Source organism: Peromyscus maniculatus, chromosome 8, assembly GCF_049852395.1.
Source record: "Peromyscus maniculatus bairdii isolate BWxNUB_F1_BW_parent chromosome 8, HU_Pman_BW_mat_3.1, whole genome shotgun sequence".
NCBI classification, from domain to species: Eukaryota; Metazoa; Chordata; class Mammalia; order Rodentia; family Cricetidae; genus Peromyscus; species Peromyscus maniculatus.
The window spans coordinates 51,078,945-51,095,274 of record NC_134859.1 but is presented as its reverse complement, the minus strand read 5'-3'; the positions used below and the strand labels follow the sequence as shown (position 1 = coordinate 51,095,274).

Here is a 16,330-nt window from a genome sequence, read left to right as displayed (position 1 = left end):
CTTGTAGAAGACAAAGTATAATTCATTGTTTTCAACTGATTTGCATGAGAGACTGCATTGCTGGGGTGTTGGTTCATATCAATTGTGCAGAAAGCCATGGTTAAGACATCTGAAAAGTGTGCTGACTGAAAGAGGTCAATTATCCCAGACAGACATGCCTATAGATCTGGAATAAAAAGGCAGCGATACCCAAAAGAACTTTCTCCATCTAGTTCTGCTGGCTGATTTCTCCAGGGCCTGGCAGGAAATTATTTAGGTCTTACTTTTCTACCTCCGTCCCATAGTCAGGGAGAGCCCCTACCTAGTGTATGTTGGAGTTAGCTCTCTGCTCCTGGCTATGACAGTTGCCAGCTTCCTTCTTCCCTGAATCCGTCTTGTTCACATAAGGTTCTGAACAGCCTATGCTTGAAATTGTTACAGACTCAAGTGCATTTTGCCTTATCGTTTTTTTTTGTCATGTTCCTTGGCAACATATATTTTGTGAAACTATGAAATTATGATTTGACTTTGTGGATGTGTAACCTGTCTCAGGTTGGTGGCGAGGGGGCTGTGATGAGGTAGATGAGGGCCTACGCTACCTTCATTGCAAACACACCTTCTGTGATGGGTTTGTCCCTCTTTATTTTGAGAAACTCAAACTCATTTTATTTTTCCCTGAGTCACATTTATGACCTCATGTTTGTACTTCTTTTGTTGGCAGATATTACAGAGGGGAAGAAGGCGGGGCCTAGAGAGTTGACCAGCGAACTCTAACAGGGTCCGGCACCCTTGGCCTTCCGTCTCTAGTAGGCTTATTTTAAAAATAATCAGAGCCGATTGTTAACTCTATTCTTTCATCTGTTTCTACAAGTAAAACCAAAACCAAAGTCTTAGGAAAAGGCAGCCTAACATATTCCATTATTTTGCCATCCATTTCAGAATCATGGCCTTATTCTCGCAGTCAGTTTAACATGTAATTTTATAAGTGAGGCACTTGAAATCAATAGAGCATAGGTCACAAAGCCACATGTCCCAGCTAGTTGAGTGAGCTTTCACTGAAAGCCTTGGCGTCCATGCCCTAGGCCCAAGCTCAGTGTCATTTTCTTCATTGAAACCAGTCTGCTTTGCTTTATGCGTGATTCTTAGTCATCAACAAATAACTTTCAGACATTTGGAGATGTGAGTGACAGCCTTCTCCTGTCAGTCCCTTCCCTGTGTCTAGCTCTTGAGTCTTGCTGGACTCCGTGTTTCCATCCACCAACATGATTTCTCACAATAGTCCCTGGTCTTTTTTTTTTTTTTTTTTTTTTTTGCAGTTTCTCTGCGTTCTTTTCTAAAGGGCAATAACCTGATCTAAGCAAAATCCTCTACTAAGAGGTGAGTAATGCAGACTGTTGAAAAAGGAAAATACAGCATATGCCGAAGGAGGGTGGACCAGGACAAAGAAGCACTGAATAACGGTGTGGGTAGAGGTATGAAACTAAAAATGTGACTCTGCATGCTTCTGCTCTCACCTGGAGGTGGAGGGAGTGTTGAGACTTATCATATCAGTGAGGTTCTGCAGTAGTGTGTGTGCGCGTGTCCAGAATCACCTTCCAGGATTGCTCCAGCATATGGAAGACCCCTCTTTGAAAGCACAGTTCCTGTTGGCTGTTGTTCCCTTTCTCAGCTCTGGGTCAAGAAGCCAGAAGCTCATGGGGCTGGAGGTTTGCAAGGATGGCCTCCATCGTTCTGTGAGATGACTCTGTATGAAATGTCACCCGGCAGCTTTGCATTTGCTATGCCTGATCCTCTGAAGGAACCTGGGGGTCTGTGTATGTTGAATTCTCTTCCCAAGCAGTCTCCTTGAGAGGCCACAGGCTGATTCTTCTTCTGCAAATGGCTCCATAGCACCATTCTCGGAAATGTAGCCAGTCCCTTTGGCTTTCAGTAACCATAGCATATTTCACCCTCCCAGGGAGAGCTGGTTCCTTTAAGCGGTAGTAAGTTATGAATAAGGCTGATGAATGGACAAGGTGGTGGGAAACCACAGTGCCTTCCCTAAAGAGAGCTCCTAAGAGGGGGCATCTTTATGGTCTTGAGAGGCAGGACCAGAGGAAGGGAGAGCCCCTCACCCACTAGGACCATGTGGACAGGGCTGCTCCTCACGTGGGAAGACAAGTACCTCTTAGGCAAGACCAGTGTCACGTGACAGCAGTGTGCTGGGCAAGCTGTGGGATAGTTGGGAAAGAAGACAAGAAAAAGGAGTTGAATATGCATCAAACATTTCAGATAACTGCCCAAAGAGGGTGGAAAAAAGAATGTCCCACATTTCTGCATAAAATAGTAGACAGATCGCTCAATTTAGCTTCCTGCTTTGATACTGAGGGTAAAGGGACCCAGTTTCTTTGGGATGCATGCAGAGAGGAAGCCTGGGATCAGAGCCCCCTGTTCACCGCCCTCTGCCCTCTCTCGCAGGGCCACCGCCTCTGCAATTCTGTATTCAGACGGAGTTATCTCTTGGGTCAGACTGCCATGGATATCTGCAGACCCGTGGAGATGAGGCTACCATAGCATTTCTGGGCGATTCATAACAGCCATTTATCATACCTGCCTTCTTCCCATGCCCCCAATTCATATTTATGGGATGGGATTGGTTGGGGCAAGAGTGGGCTGGCTGAGTAAAGAACAAAGGGTAGGGTGCCACCCAATGTAGTCTGGAGAGCTGGGAACAGTCATGGCTATGCTGATGCAGATGGGTATTTTTGACCAATCTCAGTCAAGAGTTAGGGGAAGGGGAGGGGCTGAGCATCTGTATCACTGCCATGGTCCCTCCAACACATGTAGAGGCCACTTTTAAACACTCTTGAAGGAGTCTGTTCCACTATGAACTTGTGCAGTGGGTATCAAAAGATAGGAGTTCTTCCTGTCAGGAACTCACATTCTTCCATCATCTGTGAAACTCAGGAAAGCTATGAAGCCCTGAGGTTTCAGCTGGATGAGGTCCTAAGCAATAGTATCTGGTCTTGAGAACTTGTTTGGCACCGGGAGCCCTGTTCTGCATTTACCAAGCCACGTCTAACTGCATGTCCCGCCTCCTCTGCCCCTTGTCAGCCCACAGGGTATAGAGGCATATTTTACAGATGAGGAAACCTACTCAGAGGCAGAATGAGTTGCCCAAGGCCATGCTATCACTGTGTTGCCCATCTCTGTCTTCCCTTAGAGTCTAGAAAAGTAGCTGTCTTTCACCTTCCTGACAGAGTCAGTAATACTGGAAATGCTTAAGAAAGCAGTCATCATGCCCGCCACCCCCACCCCTGCTTGTGCCTGGGATAACTTGTTACCATAAAGGACAAGAGGGTCAATGACCTCTCATCCAGAGCTGGTAACATGGTAACACTCCCACTTAGACTGCACCTGGGGTACAGATGTGCCCAGGACAGTGAGAGGATTTTGTTTCAAGCGTGGGTGCGGTTGGCTGAGATGAAGGCACACGAAGAAGTGTAAGAAGCAAGACGAAATATTGAAGTTCACTGAGGGGAAAACAAAAAGAATGCAAACCCCTGAATGGTTTAGAAAGAAGCCCTGGGCAGTGGTGCATGAGTCACAGCCTCTGAGAGAGGTGAGAGGAGCTGGGGAATGGAGGAAAGATGAGGTCTAGGGAGAGGATGGACCTCAGGGCATCCCCAGTTTTAATTACTGAGACCCACAGCTTGCTAACAGGCCCATTCATCACTGTCCCTCCATACCCCCTTCCCCATTTATAACACCCAGTGCTGCTCATGCAAGAGAGAGCGGCAGCTAATTCTCTCATGCCCATTCCGCTGTCCTTTCTCCCTTCTGTCCTCCTGGCTGTGCTAACTCAAGGCTTTGCTCCTTCCTGGGTCTCTACCTCCTTCCTTCTCTCATCCTTTGCCCTGAAAGGCACAGGAGGAGGGAGGAATCCTGAGACATCCTAACAGCCACAGCTGGATGTGGCCTCCAGCTGTTATCTGTAGGTGTCAGCCAGTGTGGGGCCCAGATGCCTGGTCTGCAGTACCGCAGCAAGGGTACCCGAGCAGAGTCACTGGCTCTAAAAGCTGTTTCTGTAGCCTCCAGGAACCCAGCTCTGCAGAGGACTCTTAGTCCTCTTACCTCCTTCCAGCTTTTTTTCCCTCCCGGGATCCTCCTTGCCTAAAGCCACTGTTCCCATTTCCAGGGCCCTGGAAGCTAAAGCTCCAGCAAGGCTCTGGGTGGCTAGAACCTTGGCCCTGTGCCCTGATGTTGGTAGAAGAGTCTTTGCTTCCTGTAGCCTTCTCAAACCCGCTCATTATTCCTTGCTTTTCTGGCATTTGGTTTCATGTCCTGTTCCCATTAGCTTCTGCATTAAAGTCTCATTACTCAGGACACCTGTCCTCTGGACATATTGGTTGTTCTCTTAGCCAAATGTCCTCTTCTGGGAAGTGTGGTTTCCACCCTTTTGCCTCTTCCTGCACTCCAGCTGCTCCCTGGGGAGGAACTTGGGCCCCGGGATGGGCTATTAATTAAGTGAAATCTGAGAGTGCCTTTTAGATCCCTTCCAACCTCTCCTTTTGTAGGGCCGGGGGGGGGGGGGGGGCTTAAGACCTTTGCTGGGGTTTAGCAGATGGGGCTGGGGGGGTGGAAGGGTGGGGAACAGGTAGTTGTTCAGAAGTGGTTTTTTTTTTCCTCCTCAGTTCTGGAATCAGGGTCAGATTCCAGCAGGGGGGAGTTGGGACCTCACACTGGTATTTAGGCAGCTCTTTTGGAGGATGAGCAAGGCTCACATCAAGCCACCTCCATGGAATGATTGGCAGGAGAGTAGTCCAGATGCTGATGCTGCTTCAAAACATGGGGAAGACTCCGGAGCGCTGCCCTCCTGCTATGCTCCTAGTCAGCTATCTCTGACTTACTACTACTGCGTGTAAAGAAGTCTGCCTGAAGTTTCCTGGGAGTGACAGCCCACAGGCTTGGGGGACCAGCACAGGTCATTTGTGTTTAGATGATGCACAGTGAGCCTCAGACTCTGGACCCCTGTCCCTGGTGCAGCGAGTGCCTCTTCTCTGCCCCCTGGAGCGTTTGCAAAGAAGCTGTTGTGTTTCTTCTCTTCTCTCTTTCAAGTCACATCATTAAAATGTATCTTCTTGTGACTTGCCCCATCTCCTCTACCACCACTGCTTCCCCATCTGCCCTGCTCTTGATTCCTGGTCACTTCTGTCTTGTCTTTCCAACCCATTCTCTCCCCTTCAGCCTTTCTTCTTGAATTCATCCAGCTGTGACTTCATTAAATTGCATCGATTCTGATGCCACTAATTCAAAATTTACCCAAATTGGACCTGGGCAAAGTTGATTTTTTTCTTTCCTCTGTCTGATAAAAAGCTATGATGAACAGATTAATAGCTCAGACAAGACTGCAAGGATTGTGCAGGGCACATACACCACCACCACCACGGAGAAGGACAGATTGTCTCTGAGTGGGCCAGGTAGGCAGTCGGCATGCTAATGACCAATCTTTCATAATCTATTCAATAAAATAGCTCCCAAAGATAAATTTTATTTTATTATTTTAAAAGTTTGTTTAAAACCCTGCAATGGCTCAAGGAACAGTAAAGTGTCATTTTCTGGCTAAGTCTGGTAGCTTAGGCCTGTTTTCAGCTGTCCTGGAAGCTGGAGCAAGAAGGCCACTAGTTCAAGGCCTTCCTGGACTATAGAGTAATTTTGGGCATTTTAGTGAGATCCTATTTCTAAATAAAAAGGCAAAAGATGACTAGGAATAGAATACTTGCCTGCCATTCATGAAGCTTTGGTTGAATCCTCAGCATTGTGCCCAGGTATGTATGTGTGTATACACAGGCAGTTCTTTCCTGACTATGTTCTGTAATTCCTGTTTCAACAATTGGGATTAACCTACCCTGACTTCTATAGAATGAGTGTCAATAAACTCCCTCCAAAATGTTTTTCTGGACATTTCTCTCTGGAAACTATATCTAATCTCCCTTATCCTTCTTTATTTTCTGATTTCATTTCCCTATGTTTTTAGAATTCACGACTCTTTCTGCTTTGAGAAGTAGTGTTATGATGTCATAGCTGCAGGATAGCCAGCTGACCCTGAGAAGAAAGGGGTCCAGAGACCAACTTCAGACAGCTTGCCCTACTTCTAGGGGACCGAAGATGTTGAGATTTGCTTTTGTTCCCATTGAGGGTCTTGCTCAGTGGTCTAAGGAACCTGTGCATAAATTGCTGTTCCTACAGCACTCTTAGGGGGAGGCAGCATCACACCTCCTGTAGGAATGACCAGAAGCAGTCAGCAGGCACCCTAGAAAAAGGATTTTGACATCCTCCTTTTCATCTGCTTATGGGCTCTCAAGGGACAGATAACAAAGCTCTTTCCTCTTACTTTTGGAAGTTGTCATCCATCTTTTCTTGCCTTGGAGCATTTTCTGAATGTCGAGATAGCAAGCCGTTCCTGTCACTTTTTGTCTCCATGATCTTCTGTGAGTCCCTTGGCCCCTCTGGTCTATTAGCCGAGGTGTGGGGTATGGGTGACTATACTGTTGTGATATGGGCTTCTCTGGCCCATTGTGACCTCAGTATGCCTGGAAAGTCAGGACAACAGGGGACATGTTCACTTAAAGAGCAGCATCCCTAGGGGTGGAATAGAATGCACTTTTCCTTATACGTTCCTGTATTCTTATCTTATAGTCCTTGTCTAAGGACAAGGATGTCCTCTGAAAATGGCCTCATAAGGATGCTTTGCTTTTAGCATGTTCCTTTTGTAGATCCTCTTCGTAAAAAAGGACTTATAATGCCTTTTTGGTCCCTTCCCTCTGGATATCATCTCCTCTCTTCTTGGGGTGTAAGTGTCCATTCATTCATCTACTCTGCAGACAGTCTGGTCTACTGTTAGGATGCATTTTGAGTTGATGTTGGAGAACTCAAATTGATTCCTCATGTTCACAAGACTGCAAAACATCTCCTCCAGAAGTCAAGGCCTCTTCATCCTCTCCTCAGGATCCATCATTTGAATTGATAAGCATATATGTCTTCCCATATGACTTGACTTCTAGTCTCTCTGGCTATGCAGAGGCTGTCTACCTAGGGGCTACCAACCACACATGGAGCCCAGTCACTCCAACAGCTTAAAGATCCAAAGGGCTCTTGGCAGGTTGTAAGGAAGCAACTTTTCTTGGTTGCAGGTCCCATCAATAGGGCTGAACAGGAAGTGTCAGCCTCATTTGGTCAAACTGGGACAGTACCCAGCATAAAGAAAACTACTGAGTGACTGACTGAATAACATTTACATGAATATGATTTACTTTAGCATGGAGATGATGATAGTACTTATACTTATTAATCCTTAAAGAAGGAAAAGATGGCTAGAGAGAAGCAAAAAGGAAGGAAAAAAGGAGAGAAGAATAAGAGATTAACTGACTACTTTATAGAGAATGTTTCCTTAGGTTGATGTGATTGTCCACCCAAGCCCTCAAAGAAACCCATGGATTTGCTTCTATTGTGGATCCTGTGCCTCTCTATGGGCCTTTATCTTGTTACTTCCTTGTGTTGACAGGCAAAACATGATCTGCAATGGCCTGGTACCAAGGACTTCTTTTCTTTAGGATGTGGTGGGAAATGGGGCCTGTGGGTAGTTCCTTCCAAGATGACCATGGCCACGGCTAGACTATGTGATTTGAGAGTTTTGTTATGACAGCTTTGTTGGGTCAGTGCCTATCATTTCTCTCTTCCACCTGGGCTATGGTTGTGTTTCTGTGGGCTGAGCCCATTTTAGATTTATTTAGTCAAATATTTATTTAGTGCTTCCTAGGCACCAGACTCTATTATAAATGTTTCACAAATATTAATGAATTTAATCTTCATGATAACTCTGAGAGGTAGACAATTATCTTTATTTATTTATTTTTTTGCCTTATTACTTTGGTTTAATTTTTAAATGAGAAAACAGAGCCATGGGAGTGTAAGTAGCTGGCTAATGACCACTAGTATATCAAAATGGCCAGCATCCCAATTTAGGCCCCCTAGTGCAGAATCCCAGTATTTGGTCACCAGGCTGTGCTGTGTTTGCTCACCTAAAGACTGAGGTCTGTACCAACAGCAAAAACAAAAGCAAAACAAAACAAAGAGAACATGAAAACCCACCAAAACTGACCAACTCTATCATAAATCTACACCTTCCATGAAGGAGCTTTCATAAACTCACCCTTAGTGTGTTTAGCTGTGTGGCTCTGCTAACACGTCTTGGTAACAGTCCCCCACCTCCCCCCCCCCCCACACACTTTCAATTAGCCTGTAGCAACACTTGACACACTCAAATCTGATTCATTCTCAAATCACCCAAAAATTGCTGGAAAGTCTGTTTGGGCTTGATTCTTCTGCATTTCTTAGACATGAGTAAATTTGCATTATGTTTCCTGGGGTCTGGAGGAAGTGCATGGAGATGATGTTGTTAGGGAATGAATGGGGCTTAGAGATGCTGTAGACTCTTTGCCGGTCGCCTATCCACAGCCTCAGGACAGAGGTACATCGGGCAGCAGCAACTGGCCCTGCTTCCTTGAAAAAACGGAACAAGCAGGCTGCCCATTCCTTGCAGAGATGTTTACTAGCCGTGATGAATTCCAATTGTGCTGGGGACAACTCAGACCTGCAGAAGAGCTCAATGCAGATGCACAGACATTGTTAACCAACAAATGAGATCCCCACATCCATTCTGCGCCTCTGTGTGAGGAGAGCGGTCTTGGGCACACACAAAGCCAGCAGCTGTGTTTTTCAAGTGGACTGTGGGAGAACTGGGAATAGGGAGAAATAAATTAAGCCATTCTCCTTGGTCCGGGGTTATTAAAAAATATGTTCATTTCAGTTGTCCTGACTGCAGATTTTTAGGATAAAAACACTCTGACTGTCCAGAGGAGAGTGGCAAAGGAGCGGTCAAAGAGGATGCCAGCTTGTCCTCAAGTTCAGTGCCAGTAAGAACTCGGTTATCTGGAACTCAGATAACTAGAATCCTTTACCTAGCTGGAATAGAGCATCTATACATCACTTCTAGGGAAATACAAAAGAAGCAGCTCTCAGAGATTTATAGGGAAAAACCAAAACCACCGTCCATGGTCTGCCTGTAGTTTTAAGAAACAGTTCCCTTCCCTAAACTGGTACATTTTACTTCGCTTTCTCTGCAAAGAGGACCAAAAGGGAGGCTGATGGCCCCTCTCATCAAGAACCCAAATTCTTAGTGGCAAGAGAAAAGAATTAATTATATTTAGGATACACAATGAGGCAAGGATGTCTTGGAAATTTTTTCAGAAAGGGGAATGTTCTCATTAGTCCCCGGGACTAAGAACAACAGTTGCAATAGTTTCTTTGTGAACAAGTCTATCCCTTTGACCTATTATCAGTTCCTTCCCATCCCCTCCCCAAAGGAGAAAGGGCGTGGCTAGAGTCTGACTATCCAACTGATCTTGTTCTTGGTGTGGAACAACTTACTGGACTGAGTACATTTTCTTCCTTCTGAAGCATTTATGTGGCTCAGGCTGCTACGAAAGTCCACGTGGGTTATTTCTGAGGTCCTCGTGAACAGGTTATTACTAGACCAAAGACGGAGCCTTACAAGGTGAGCTAAGGGGTCATGGGTTCCTACTTGCTTCGATGAGACCTGAGTTTGACCATCTGTCTGCGTGATGAATGAAAACGGAGGCAGAAAAATCTAAAGTTTTATTTTGTGTTCCTTTGCCACATTTGCTTTCAAACTTGGGCATCGATGAAGGCCAGGAGACCAGAGCTGGGCAGAGCAGTGTTCAGTTCTCACTTTGGCCTCCTACAGAGCAGGGATCTAATGGGGTATAGTGGTGCCCATTTAGGATTTTCTTTTGACCAAAAGATTAGCTCCCCAAATCTGTGGTGTTCAAAGTTGCTGGTGTTAATGAGTCACAGTGACAAATAGACCTGAGTGGCTGAGCTGCAGCTGAGATCAGAGGTCTAGCTAGATTTTTCAACTAAAGATTGAACACTCTCTAAAGCTCTGTTGTTCAGAGACCATGATAGGGACATAAGAGGGAAAAACTGTGATTAAGAGGCTAGAAGGAAGGAAGGGTGGATTGATGGGTGAATGGGATTAATGAATGTGGATGTTAGTGAATGGATGAAGAGATAGGTGGGTAGATAGATGAGTGGGTGAGTGAATGTCGTAGATGGATAGGTAGGTGAGTAAGACCAAGGATAGGTGGGTCCATGGGTGAATGGTTGGGTTCATGGATGGGAGGGTGGATGGATGGACTGATGGATAGATGGGTGGGTGTAATGAATGGATGGATAAGTGTGTATAGTAGATATTTAAGCTAGTAATACCTGGTCTTGACCAAGTCCTTTACTAATTGCTTCTGCATGCCCACATATCACCTGGCATTTGTTAAATCATCAGGCCGTCGTGGTTAGCTTTTATCAACTTAACAAGACCTAGAGTCATCTGGGATGAGGTAACCTCTTTTGAAAAAGATGCCTTCATCTGATTGGCTTGTAGGCAAACCTGTGAGAGCATTCTCTTGGCTAATGATTGATGTGGGAGGGCCCAGCCTACTTTGGATGGCGTCACATTTGGGCAGGTGGTCCTGGGTTAAATAAGAAAACAAGCTGAGCAAACTATGGGGAGCAAGCCAGTTAGCAGCATTCTTCCATGGCCTCTGCTTCAGTTCCTGCCTCCAGGTTCTTGCCATGACTTTCCTCAATGATGGACTGTGATTGGAATGTAAGCCAAATAAATCCTTTCTTCCTAAAGTTGCTTTTGGGTCATAGTGTTTATCACAGAAATAAAAACAAAAGAAAACAACAACAACAAAAATCAAAAGTGAAGTAGGACACAGGCCTATCTGGGGAGAGCAGAAAGAATCATTGAAGAGGAAAGTGAGATGCATATGAGAGGTGGTCTCTGCACACTAAAAGACACCCAGGTTCAAGTTAGAAGCCGGACTTTGAATTTCTGTTTTCTGTTCCATCTTGTTTGAGTACTGATCTAAGTCTGAGTCTTAAATCCTCAGTAAAAATCATGGTAGGTTAGCTGTAAAGGTCACAGTGCTAAAAGCAAAGACAGGGTGGGGTGGTGGGGGGGGTAGGGGGGTGGGGCTAGGCAGGGACGCACACTCAGGGATTAAGTGCTATTGAAAGTTAAGGTGGCACTTCCACCATCATGACTAAGTGCTATGCCGGGGACTGAGGAGGGCCCACATTTCCTGGCCTGAGTGAGCAGAACTGGGTTTGTTTCCCAATTAATTGACCCTCTCCCATGAAGCATGTACTACAGGAAACTGTCTAAGAAGAGGGAACAGTGAAATCGGCAAGCAAGCGGATTTTTCAGGCAAAAGAATTCCTTGGCTTGATATGTTAGATCGTGCAGCCAAGTCTGATGGACAGGGAAGAGGGCTGGGGTGAAGGTGTTCCCCAACTTCCTAAATTAGGTGCATTTGTTGTCCTCACCTATAGTGGGACACCAGCTTCCTGGTGGGGTGGAGCCTTGCCCTTGCTCCTTCCCACAGCCAGCTCTCTGTGTCTCTCTGTGTTTCTTTTTCTCTGCATGTCTCCCCTAGTTGCCTCTCCTGCCTCTTTTAGAAAAGCTTTTGATCCACATTTCCTTGAGACCATTGACAACATTACCCGAGGTTTTAAGCAAATAAATAAACTGGTCTTGACCCAAATCACTCGTTTGCTAATTGTTTCTGCATGCCCAGATATCACCTGGCATTTGCTAAATTAGTAGGCCCAGCTGGAGAGAGCAGGAAGCAGCTCCGAATGCCTTTCTCTCGATTTCCCTTCCTCTCTCTGGTTCTCATTTTCTCTCCTGCCATTTCTACTGGATTCTCTCTCGGTCTCCTCTCTCCCTTTCTGGCTTCTGAGTCTCTTCTTCTTCTCCCCCCACTCCATTTCTCCTCGCCTTCCTTATTCCATGTTCCTCTGGCTCTAACTCCTGTTTTCTCTCTTTACTGACCTGTTTCTTCTCTCTTATTTTGCTTCCCCATTTGCTTGGTCCCCCAGCCCCTGAAAGTTGCTGCCCACTCTTTCAAAGCCTCCTAAGTTGTGCCTCAGTGACCAGGTTTCTTTCCTCTGGTTAGAAAGTAGCTCAGGCCTTAACCCATTTCCTCTGGCATAGCCAAATTAATTAGGTGAGACTGGGATCACACATTTCAGAATTAGAATAATATTTATCAAACACCCTGGAGAGTGAGGGATGGAAGGTAGAGGAACCAGAGCAAAGAGGGAGGTCACTGAGCTGAGGGGATGGGCAGGATGGGGAGCTTACAGGGGCACACTGCTCAGATCTCGTCAGTGGGGGAAATGGGCAGTGGGAAAGGCTGGATTCTGGAGAATGTTAAGAACACAGTAGGGAGGTAGGGAACAGGAGCTTATGGCTGACCATCATTCCCTCATGGATATTGTATGTGGTCAGGAGGTCTACACAGGGGCTTTGAGAAACACATAATCCAGCCAGTCCACCTGTGGTAGTTTGAATGTAATTGGCCCCCATAATCTCATAGGGAGTGGCACTATTAGGCTTTGTTGGAATGAGTAGGGCCTTGTTGGAGGAAGTGTGTCACTGTGGGGGTGGGCTTTGAGGTTTCTTATGCTCAGGATACCACCCACTATCTCAGTCAACTTCCTGTTGCCTGCAAGATGTAGGACTTTCAGCTGCCACATCTGCCTACACACCACCATGCTCTCCATCATGATGATAATGGATTGAACCTCTTAAACTATAAGCGAGCCATGCCAATTAAATGTTTTCTTTATAAGAGTTGCTGTAGTCATGGTATCTCTTCACAGCACTAGAAACCCTAATTAAGACACCACCTTGCCCACTTGGCTGAGATTCCAGCTCAGCCCAGCCCACTGGGCCACAGATGATCACTCTGGAGGAGTTTCCAGTAATCACATGGCCTAGGTACCAGAGGCTACAGCTCAGCTGTAATCCAGAGTTATAACTCACTGCCAAACAACTAGCCAGACTTCACCTTCTCAGATCCACCATGTGTGCTGCTTTTTAGGAAGGGGACCATTAAGCAGGTCTTCTTGAGGGATGGACTTCAAGAGCCCCACAGTCCTGAGAGATAAAAATGAGGTCAAAACTATATGGAAATCCCACTTAAATTGTCTCTGTAGACAAAGGTATGGCGCCAGACAGGCCATCTTACTCCTTTCTGTGTGTCACATCCAGGCAAATGCCAAGACTTGAGGGACCATGGAGACTCCAACAGAAAGGACACTCGCTTTAGAGTCTGTAGACCCTCTGTGTCCCCAGAACCTGCTAGAGTTCAGTCTCCACTGGATGTTTGTGTAACTAAACACCTAGTTCACCCAGTGCTGAGCAGATTTCCCTTTTAAGTCCCCCAACTCACCACTGTTGACACTTGATACTTATCATGATGGGCTGCCTGTCCTGTCCTGTCCACTGTAAGATACTGAGCCATATCCCTGGTTTACACACACCAGATACCAATAGCACCTCCTTCCTTGCTTGTCATGATAACCAAAATGTCTCCAGATATGGCCAGATGTCCCAAGACAAAAAGGCAGGAACAAAGTCACTTCACTTAGAGTCACTGATGTAGAGTCACTCGTGCTGATCCCATGACTCCATTCTTCCTCATGGACATCAGAAAAGTAGGAAGGAGTCTTTGTAAGCCCATGGGAAGCAAATCAGTGAGCTGTTTCCTCAGAACTTGCTTTAATGAGATGTAATTTATCTAATGGGACATTCATCCTTAAATTTCCAAAAGTACGAGTTTGTGTTTTGTATACATTCTGTCTTCTGCAACTATCACCGTTATTTAAACTTTGTATATTATTACCCTCCCCAAAGGAAAGCCCATGCCTATAGCAGTTCTTTTTCTCTATGGGCTTACCCAGCTTGATGCTCTATTTAAAGCTAGGCTTTGGGGATGCCTCCTTTCGTTTAGGGGGTGTGTTTCGAGGTTCTTCCATGCTATGGTGTCTTATCACCACTCCTTTCCTTTTTATGACCAATTAATATTCTGTTGTGTGAGTACAGTACAGTTTGCTCATCTGTTCATCAATCAATGAGCCTTGGGCTTGCTTCTACCCTTTGGCAGTCATTCATAATGCCATTTACTTTCTTCATACACAAGTTATATGAAGATCTGTTTCATTTCTTCCAGGAGTAGGCTGGGCCCCATATTTGCTGTGTTGTTAGCATTTTAAGGAACTGTTAAACTGCTTACCAAAGGAGCTGAGCTTTTTTATTTCCAACATCAGAGTGTGAAGAAGTCACAGTTGTATCCTTGTTGGCACTTGGCATTAACTGCCTGTTTGGTTATGGCTGTCTGCATATGCTTGCATGGACACCACAATGTGACTTGGACAGGCAGTTTCCCTAAGGATTACTGATGCTGACACTTTGGAGAAATGCCTGTTTGAATCTTGCATCTATTTAAAAACCAAGGAATGTTTTGTTATTAAGTTTTTAAGATCCTTTTGGTAGGGTTTTTTTTTTTTTTTTTTAAGATTTGTGTATGTGTATGAGTGTTTCCCCCAAGTGTATGTGTGTGAATCTTGTGCATGCCCAGTGTCTGCAGAGACTGGAAGGGTATCAGTTGGATCTCTTGCAAGGGGGTTATGGATGATCATGAGCCACCATGTGGGTGATGGGAACTGAACCTGAGTCCTCTACAAAAGCAACAAGTGCTCCTAACTGTTGAGCCATCTCTGCAGCCTCTTGTCAGACATGTTTTACAAGTATTTCTCCCATTCTGTGGGTTATGTTAGCTTCTGTGAAGGTTTCTTCTGAGACACCGGTGTTTTTAATATCTCCACTTGTTCTCATGTTGCTGTGTTGCTTGTATTTTCAATGTCCCGTGTCAGAAATCATCACTAAGTTAAGGAACCACAGTGATTTGCATTTATATTTTAAGAGTTTATAGTGCTTGGACTAACATTTAGGTTTTGAATCGATTTGTATGTATTTGTATGTAATGTGAGATTAAGATCCAGCATGGAAAGCTAGGTTGCGCTAGGACAACTTTTCTTTTTTTAAAAAAAATGTTCTTTCTCTACTCAGTGACATTTGGTATTTTTTAAAAATTCATTTCATTAATTTTTAAAAATCTGTTTTTTTAATTAGGGTATACCTGCATGAATTTATGTGCACCATATATGTGTCCAAGGAGGCTAGAAGAATGCATTGGATCCCTTGGAACTGGAGTTACAGATAGCTGTAAGCCACTCAACCTGGGTGCTGGGAACTGAGCCTGGGTTCTCTGGAAGACTGAGTCTTCTCTCCAGCCCTAACATATGCCTTTCTTGTTGAAAAAGAATTGATGATAAATGTAGGAGTTTGTGCTTGAATTTTTTTATCATATTCCTTTGACCTGTATATCTATCATAATTCAGTCTTTTTAATCACAGAGAGGTGATCAGAAGGTGTCTTTTAGAATTAAAAGGGTGGAGGAATGAACATACCAAACATGGGTGTGAGATTGAAAAAAATACAAGAAAGAATTTAGTTTTAGAATCAGGAAGGATCTTAAAGTTTGTTTTTGTATAACCTGGTGTTTTGGTATAAAGTTTGTTTTGTAAAACCCTGTGTTTTGCTGATAGGGAAAAAAAATATTAAATTTCTGTGTCAAAGACAGTTTTGCTGAAGGTCTGTGGCTGATCAGTGGCAGACCTAGGAGTTGGACCTTTTCTGTGACTCTAGGCAATACCTTCCTTCTTCCCAGGCCCCGAATGATGGCTCTCCAGTCCAGTCCTGGCCCCTAAACTAGCTGGGTTTCCTTCATAGCGCACATGGCTTCTGTCTGTCTTGGTCCTCACTGCCAGTTCAGCAGAGTGAACTGTGTGGGAGGCAAGTGTCTGCTCTCTCTTGACAGGCTGAGAAAATGGAAAGTCAGCCAGGTGAAAGCACTTGGAAAATGTGAAATTGCTGTATAGGTGCCCCTAAATGATAAGATTGCCAAACTGATGCTCTTCAAGGCAGGCTCACCGTGTCACAGCCAGCACCGCAGAAGGGAACAGCTCACTTAGACACGTCTATCACGTGTTGTGGTTGTCACTTTTCAGGAGGGTAGAGCTGAAGCTTGGTGTGACTCAATAAAGACAGAGGTCTGGTTACAGAGTCTCTGCTCTGGCAGTCCCGCTGTGTCTCTGCCCATTTGTACATGCCTCCTGCTCTAAACCGCATGCCTACACCATCCATGCATCCCAATGCTTGCTTTCTGTCTAGCACCTCAGACAGGAGGTGCAGTGCAGGCTGCACTTCTGTGAGTCACCAATTTCTAATACATGCTACATGGCATGTGTTTTGGGACAGGGAGGTTAGGCCCACTAATTAGAATCTTCTGTACATGGGAGGACCAGCAGCCAGAGT

At 45.2% G+C, this 16,330-nt stretch overlaps 1 protein-coding gene across 2 annotated transcripts in view; it reads left to right on the top strand.

The window, feature by feature from the left end:
- Shisa6 (shisa family member 6) overlaps positions 1–16,330 on the top strand; it is a 305,326-nt gene that overhangs the window by 5,267 nt on the left and 283,729 nt on the right. The window lies entirely within an intron of this gene.